Source organism: Ictalurus furcatus, chromosome 11 (genome assembly GCF_023375685.1).
Source record: "Ictalurus furcatus strain D&B chromosome 11, Billie_1.0, whole genome shotgun sequence".
NCBI classification, from domain to species: Eukaryota; Metazoa; Chordata; class Actinopteri; order Siluriformes; family Ictaluridae; genus Ictalurus; species Ictalurus furcatus.
Window position 1 is genome coordinate 17,051,488 of NC_071265.1, and position 8,172 is coordinate 17,059,659.

Sequence of the window (8,172 nt, forward strand, 5' to 3'; positions counted from 1 at the left end):
TGTGCAATTATTTTGAGCCTGCGAAAATTGAAGAACAACAAAAGGCTGTAATTCCGAACTGGTTAACCCTTTCATGCATGAATTATGAAATACTGATCAAGGATTATTTTCTGTGTTTTTACTCTGCTTTAAGCATTAAAAAAAAAAAATAAATTACGTTCATTTTACTTTTACATACATTTTTCCAAATATTATTGAAGTGTCCACTCCAGTGGACTGCATGTGTTCAATCGAAAGTCATGCTTAGTAATAGAATAATGAATATAACAGTCTATTATGTTAAAAATATGAAAATAAAATGGTTTAAACCGATTTTATTGAACATATTTTACAGCACTATAAAAATTGAGCGCTAGATATTAATAATGAACTTTGCATTTTTTTTTTTTAACAAACGTGCTTCTTCAAACCTTCTTAAAAATTGATTAGTCTAAAAGTTCCATCAAAATGATTATTATTATCATTATTATTATTGTTAATATTATTATTTTACAAACAAACCAAACTTTATTTCTTCAGTGTTTCTAAAATGTATATTACTTCATTAGAGCTATTTATGATGGAAACTGGTACTTGGTTTTTCTTGTGCAGGGAGCATCATAGCATCTGTTGGCATTTTTGCATGCAGTGAGATTGGGCCAGTGGCTTCCAGGGGCAGATCTGACTTCAAGGGGTGTTTAGGAAATTGTTCTGTGCTTCAAAGGAAGTGGGGTTCCACTGGGTCTTCCTCTTTTGTTTATCTGGACGGAACTTGCATTTATTAATGCCCTAGCTACAGATGCCTTGAAATGCAGAAGCTCCTTCTTTTCCAATCCTGACATTTGATACAGGTGCCAGGCATTTACAGTGGTTACATCTAGACTGTGAAAGAACACTCTGATGTACCACCGTTTGTTTTTGTGTTGTTGAGGATACATTGCAACACAATGATCCATGAGATCTACTCCTCCCATGGGTTGAGTGTACAGCCTTACTCCTTACTGAAAATGGACTTGGAACGCTAACTGTCTTTTTTTCTTTCTTGCTCTATGTTTGGTCCAAATCAGGTGGGCAATGACCAGCACAGGTGAAACCATGTGGATCAGTGAACTGTCTCAGTATCTTGCGATGCTGAGAACATGCCCCTCGTTCCTCCTCTTTGAGCTGCTTTTCACTTTTCAAGTTCAGCTGTGCTTCATGGAGTCTGCTAATTCTGCACATGCCAGTGCCATAGATGTATTTTTGTTTCAGTGTCTGAAGGAGTGGAATGGTCCAGAAGAAATTGTCAAAAAATACCTTGTGATTCTTCTTCTGTATGTCATTACAGAGCTGCATAACTATATCTGCACACATTCCTAACTCCTGACCTGACTACATCCAGCTAAACCCTGGTACACTTCAAATCTATACATGTATCCAGAGGAACCTGCTCTTACCCACACTTTCAAACTCCAGGGTTTGGGTTTTTTGGTATGTAATGTACTGCTTGATAGACAGATGGCCCTTGAAAGGAATATCTCAGAGTATCTACCACTGGTCTCATTTTGAAGAGCTTGTCAGTGTTTCCTGGGTCATGAGAGTAATTATCCACAAAGTGGAGGTACCTAAGAATCGGTTAACAGGCATGGCATTTGCTATCAAATCAAGACAAAAGACCTTCATCTGGGGTGCACGGTGTCTTAGTAGTTAGCATGTTCGTCTCACACCTTCAGGGTCGGGGGTTCAATTCCCACCGTGGCCCTGTGTGTGCGGAGTTTGCATGTTCTCCCCGTGCGGGGGTTTCCTCCGGGTACTCCGGTTTCCTCTCCAAAGACATGCATGGTAGGCTGATTGGCATGTCCAAAGTGTCCGTAGCGTGTGAATGTGTATGTGATTGTGCCCTGCAATGGATTGGCACCCTGTCCAGGGTGTACCCTGCCTTGTGCCTGATGCAAATGAAAAAAACCAACAACAACAAAAAAACAAGTAAAATAGTAAAAAAAAAAAAAAGAAAAGAAAAAAAGAAATGATTTATAAGTATATATTAATTATAAGTATGTTCACACCAATAAAGCTGTGCTATAACTTGACTGATGCATGATGTCCACTTTAGTGGACACATGATTAATCATGGGTTTCTAAAATCTATAAATCAATATTTGAAAAATATGCCAAAAATATTATTCCTTAGCTACTACTTGATGTGGTCAATATTTTTTCCTCAATGGTTCTTCTTTTATAGATGGATTCTACAGATAATCCTGAAGTGGTTGGGCCATCTGAAGTAATGTCGGCCATCTTGGATATCATGGCTTTTTTTTTTATTACAAGTAGTTGCCACAAGGTGGCAACCTATGGTATATTGAATTAGTGTCCACTCTAGTGGCTGTTATGCAGTTATTCTATTGAAATCCTTGCAATAGCTGTCCACTGTAGTCACCACTATGCATGAAAGGGTTGCAATATTTTTGTTAAACCCTTTGAATTAAAGCTGAAAGTCTACACTTCAATCACATCTTGATTGCTTCATTTCAAATCCACTGTGGTGGTGGTGTACAGAGGCAAAATCATGAAAATTGTATCACTGTCCAAATACTTATGGATGTGATTGAATATGCTTGCTGAAGGTTTAAGTTTCATTTTGCAAACATGCTATGCAGTTACAGGAGCAACAGAGCAAATTGAGTTATGACATCATTACAGTTGGGACAAATTAGGAAGATGTTCTATGTCTCTGACTGACATATCATGGCAATCAGAGACATAGCACATCTTCCTAATTTGTAACCTAATTTGTCCCAACAGTAATGATGTCATAACCATCTAAGCATGTCTGGCATGTTTGTAAGGTTTGTAAGGCATGCATGTTCACAGCAGTTTTCTCTTCATAGAGTCTGATGAAAATTCCATGGTATATAATCTTAATATATGTGTTAGTATATGTGTTCATTTCACAGGTTGTGAAATTCTTCAAGATATTTAGACAAAATAATAGTTGTCTTGACTGCAAGATGTGTTATTACGTGTTACGTAGACATGTGTATATCGTACAAATGCAGTTGCTGTTTGTACATTATTTTATTTTTCATACATAAAACAATCAGAATGCCGATTTTAAAGTCTGTGAATCTCAAAGTGAGTTTGGAAATGAGTCCCTTTTAGATTATAGACACATTACTTATACACTTTAACACCATAACCTTCAATCAACATGCATAGTTTTGCCTTTGGACATTATACCTTATCTAAAGTCAGGGTCAAGTGAGATCACCCTCTCCACACACACACTTTCTGCGACACCCCTATTTGGTCACACGCTCCTGTGAGCCTCATTGCTGACAGATTGCATTCTGGGTTCCGGAGCCATCAGCATCAGTCGCACTGGCTGGTGTAAGTAACACAATCTGGTGTCTTAATTTCCACCAGCTGTTCCCCCTGGCCACAGGAGAAAAGTGCAGAGCAGTCAGGGCATAATACCTTGATGATCTGCGACCAAGGAGACGAGGATAAATTTTTCATAGTAGGCAGAACACATTAAAGAGGGACATGAGAGCACTTAGCATGAGGGGGAGTGGAACCAGGGCAGATGAACGAACACACACACATACAGATTCAGAAGCAAAGAGACACACAAGTATTAGACTGCAACTCACACACTACCACAGTCATTTTCTTCACAGTCACTGACTATACTGAGCAATTTGCAGCACCATGTACTTGGATACCCCCTTAATTGGCTTAGACCATAGCCATTATCATTAATGGCTTAATTTTGACCAACCAACAGCTTCTGTTACCAAATAAAAGGTCACTTCAGATGGCCCAAATCAAATGATGTGCAAACAGGTTCCTGACTCAAAATTTTGTATTCTTGATTTATCATTTTCATTTGCAGGTGATTTATATTGCACTTAACAACAGTCAAATGTACTGAGAAGTTAAGTCAAGTAGACCTTTACTGTCCTCTCAACCATATACAATGTAGATTACACAGTACAAAGCTCCATAGGATGCAGCCAAGAATAATTCTGGGTGGCAGAAAGATAATTCATTCTCTTCCCAATGTACTCGGTAATCTTTTGTGTCAATAATAATTGTCTTTAGATTTATCTACAGCTGACACAGCTAGTAGTGTTACCTCCACACATCTGGGTCCTGAGAAATTGCCCCTAGGTGTGTGCGATGCTCCGCAATGGACTGGCAGCTCATCCGTTGTGCATTATTCCCTTGTACCTAGTATTTCTGGGATAGGCCACTGCAACCCTGGTCATGATAAAGTAGTTACTGAAGAATGAATGAATATATAAATTATACAATAATAACAAGTAGAATTCCTTCTCTCAAAAACTTCATTTAAAAAGGAATATAGATCTGATAGTGAAAGTACAGGGAAAGGTACTTGTATTTTACTTTCTATTACAAATACGTGTATAAATGCATATATCTTATAAAACATACAATCCACTCAGAAACTATTGGAACAGCAAGGCCAATTCTTTGTTTTTGAGACATTTGGGTTTGACATCAAAAGATGAATATGAAGAGAGTTTAGAATTTCAGCTTATATTTAATAGCATTTATATGTAGATGTGTTAAATGACATAGAACATAACATGTATATCAGCATCAGACCACCCACCAGACCAATTTGCTGGCGAGCAAAAATATTAGAACATGTGAGTGACAGGTGTTTCTTGTTAAAACAGGTGTGTCTTATTAGATTGATTGCTGAAACAATAAATAGCTCTGAACATCTACTTTTTGGCCTTCAGTTTCACCTGTGAAGACTGCATTTGTTGCTAAATAGGATAAACCAACATGAAGATCAGAAAGCCATCTATGGGAGAAAAAGGGAAAATCAATTAGAGGCAATGCCCAAACACTGGGCATAGCCAGTACAGCAATCTGGAATGTACTGAAAAAGAAAGAAACCACTGATGTACTGAGCAACGGACACCAAATGGGTCGACCCAAATATGTTCTATGTTTTAAGTTTAAAACAGCTAGATGTAAATACCAGGAAATAAAAGCTGTAATCCTAAACTCTCGTCTCATATCCATCTTTTGAACTCAAACCCTTTTGGTCTCTTGTTTGTGGTGTAAAGCACAAACAAATGAATTGGCCTTGGTGTTCCACTAGTTTTGGAGGGGCCTGTATATAATTTTAACTTATTCTTAACATAAACTAACATGGAGCCTATATAGACATTTACACATGATTAATTTATCACACTAAATCACTGATTGTTTTTTTAATTTAAAATTCACTCAAGTATGCAGTTTATTACATCATCCAAATAGGGTTGTATTGCTGGCAGATTGTAAGGAAACATATTTTTTGATTGCCAGGTAATGGAAACAAGCGCTAGTAAGGCAGTTTAATGAGAAGACAAATCCACAGTAAGCGATGTTCCCCATGAAGATGGAGCGGGGAGCAACACTCTCTGTGAGGTCTGAGGGGGGAGCAAAGTTCTCCACGAGGCCAGAGGGGGGAGCAAGAAGGGGGAGCGATGTCCGCCGTGGAGCAGGAAGGAGGAGCAATGTCCTCCGTGGAGCAGGAAGGGAGAGCAACATACAGCGTGAAGCAAAGAAAATAAGCAACGTCCTCAGCCGAGCAGGATGGCAGAGCGACGTCCGGGGCAGAGCCTGGCAAAGTAAAGTTAATCCAAACAGTCCAAACTAGGCAAGGCAGAGAATCAAAGTCGAGGGAAGAACAAAATCCAAAAACCAGAGCAACGACACGAGGTAAAGACTTGGTAAATGACAGAGACAAGTCAACTGAGCATATTACTTCGCAAAGACATTGTGTATGAGAGTCTCTTAAGTAGTGTGGTGTGACTGAGAACAGGTGTGTGTGATTAGTCTTCAGGAGAAGGTTCCGTGTCTGTATGTTCCGTTGGGAGTTGTAGTTGTGCTTGTAGTTTCTGGTGCATTCTGGGAAATGGAGTTGCTGGTTTGCCGTGACATGACAGTGGTACACACATTTTTGTCAAATGGCCTACCCAGGTTCAAAAGTAGAAAATGTGTTTCTCAAACACAGTAGAATAAAATGTCAAAATATCTCAAAGTTAATTAAATAAAGCATAAATACTCAAAATAATTCTCAAAGCCTCAAAGTATAGCAGTAGTGTATTTGTTCTTTGTTCCCTCTTGTCCCCTCATGAAATTGCAGGTATGGTCATCTTGTCAAGTTAATTTACATGTAACATTACAACTGCAGCAGCCTATTCAATATACTAATAATTTCTAATGTAAAGGTATCTGTGTGTGTGTGTGTCCTGTTTTCCCTCCCCACTTGTTTATTGTTAAGTGTGTTTTCAGGGATAAATTGAGTGTGTGACTGAATATAATTCACCGGAAGAATAGCTGGCCACCTGCTTGGTCACACTGATTCACTGTAATGCTGACTGCACAAAATCCATAGCAGTAAATTTCCCCTTTAAGCGGAAATGCATCAGCCTGCCATCATCTAACAGCCCAACAAGACAAACACACAGTTTACTGGGGAAAATTCAGGGTCATTTCTTATATTTCAGACTGGCATGCTTTAACATCAGTCATAGGGCACTCATAAGTCTCATATAAGAGTCATAGGGCAATGTTATCACAAGAAACATGACAAGAGGTAAGAGGGACAAAAATAAAACCCTACACTGATTTTTTTTTAATCAAATGTATGTAAATCACAGCTGCTCTAGGAGCCGGCAATGAATGATTCTTGAATAAATGCCAATAAAATAGTATTACTGTACTCCTTTTATGTTTAGGAATTATGCTTATTATGACCTCGAGAAATCAGCAAGGAGATGTGTTAGATAACTATGGTCCATATTCAGAATTAGGCACACATAGTGAGGATTTAATACTAAAATTGTGCAAATCAGTATTTAGTCCTCTTACATACATTCACATTTATGACATTTGGCAGACGCCCTTATCCAGAGCGACTTAGAGAAGTGCGTTGAAGTCTCTTTCATTAAATCATGATACTGGTTCATTAGGTCACGGATTAAGAATACTACCAGTCTAAAAAAAACTCTGTTGCGGAGGTAATATAGTAAAAAAAAAAAAAACACTGACAAAACTTTTTTTTTAATAAAGTGCTAATTTAAGTACATGAAGAGGTAGGTCTTTAGTGGTTGCGTGAAGTTCATTCGATCACCTAGGTGACAGAACAGGCATAACTACAGACTTAAGTGCTATTCAGAAGTTGAGAGGGTTTTGGAATTTGCCTAAAACAGAGGTGTGTCTCAGTGATGCATAATTCTGACCTCAAACTTAAGTGTGTTTTTCTTTTTTGATCGACTTGAGTGAGGAGCAGTATTCGGGTAAGTCCAGCATCGGATAGTTTTGTATAAATATTATATGTCACCCTGAAATCTTGAAAAAATGTCTTCTTCTGTAAATACACAAAGAAATATGGAATACCATTAGACCGCACTATTAAATATACATCAATATGCTCAATAAATTAATTATTATTATTGTCCCTTAAAAGTCCATGAAAAGGTTAGTTAACATTGCTTATCTCAAGCACCAAGTTTTTTTTATGGATACAATAATGAACAACACTGAAAGTGATTCATCATGTAGCAGATAAATGTCGGACAGCACATCCATCAAACTGTGGGCACATTTTCTTTATAGGTGAGCCAACAAAAGACATTGGCATTATTTTATAAATTCAACAACTTAAATAGCAAATGGAAAGCATAATAAAATAGCCTATATCCCACAAACATTACAATTTCATGACCGAAATTTATCTACATTAGTGGCTACATAAGGATGCATGCACAAATAACTGTCTGAGCATGATATATATATATATATATATATATATATATATATATATATATATATAAAATTACAAATATTCATGCAGCAACATATTGCCAATATACTATACTCCTGCTTGGCATCCTCTCATTCAAATTGTAACGATGGACTCGGAGATAGAGGACTAATGATCCATATGCCCATGGTTTATTGGGACAAAGACAGTCAAAAACAGGCAGTGGTCAAAATAGGAAAGAATTAGGTTGAGATATGAGGCAGGGTCAAAAACAGCAAAATAGAGTCAGATCAAAAGGGTAAAGCAAAAGTCAAAATCAAGTCAAGACAAGGCATGGTCAAACACAGATAATCAACCTACAAAAACACAGGCAGAATGCAGACAAAAATGCAGGCAGACTGTTAGGCTTTGCTTTATAT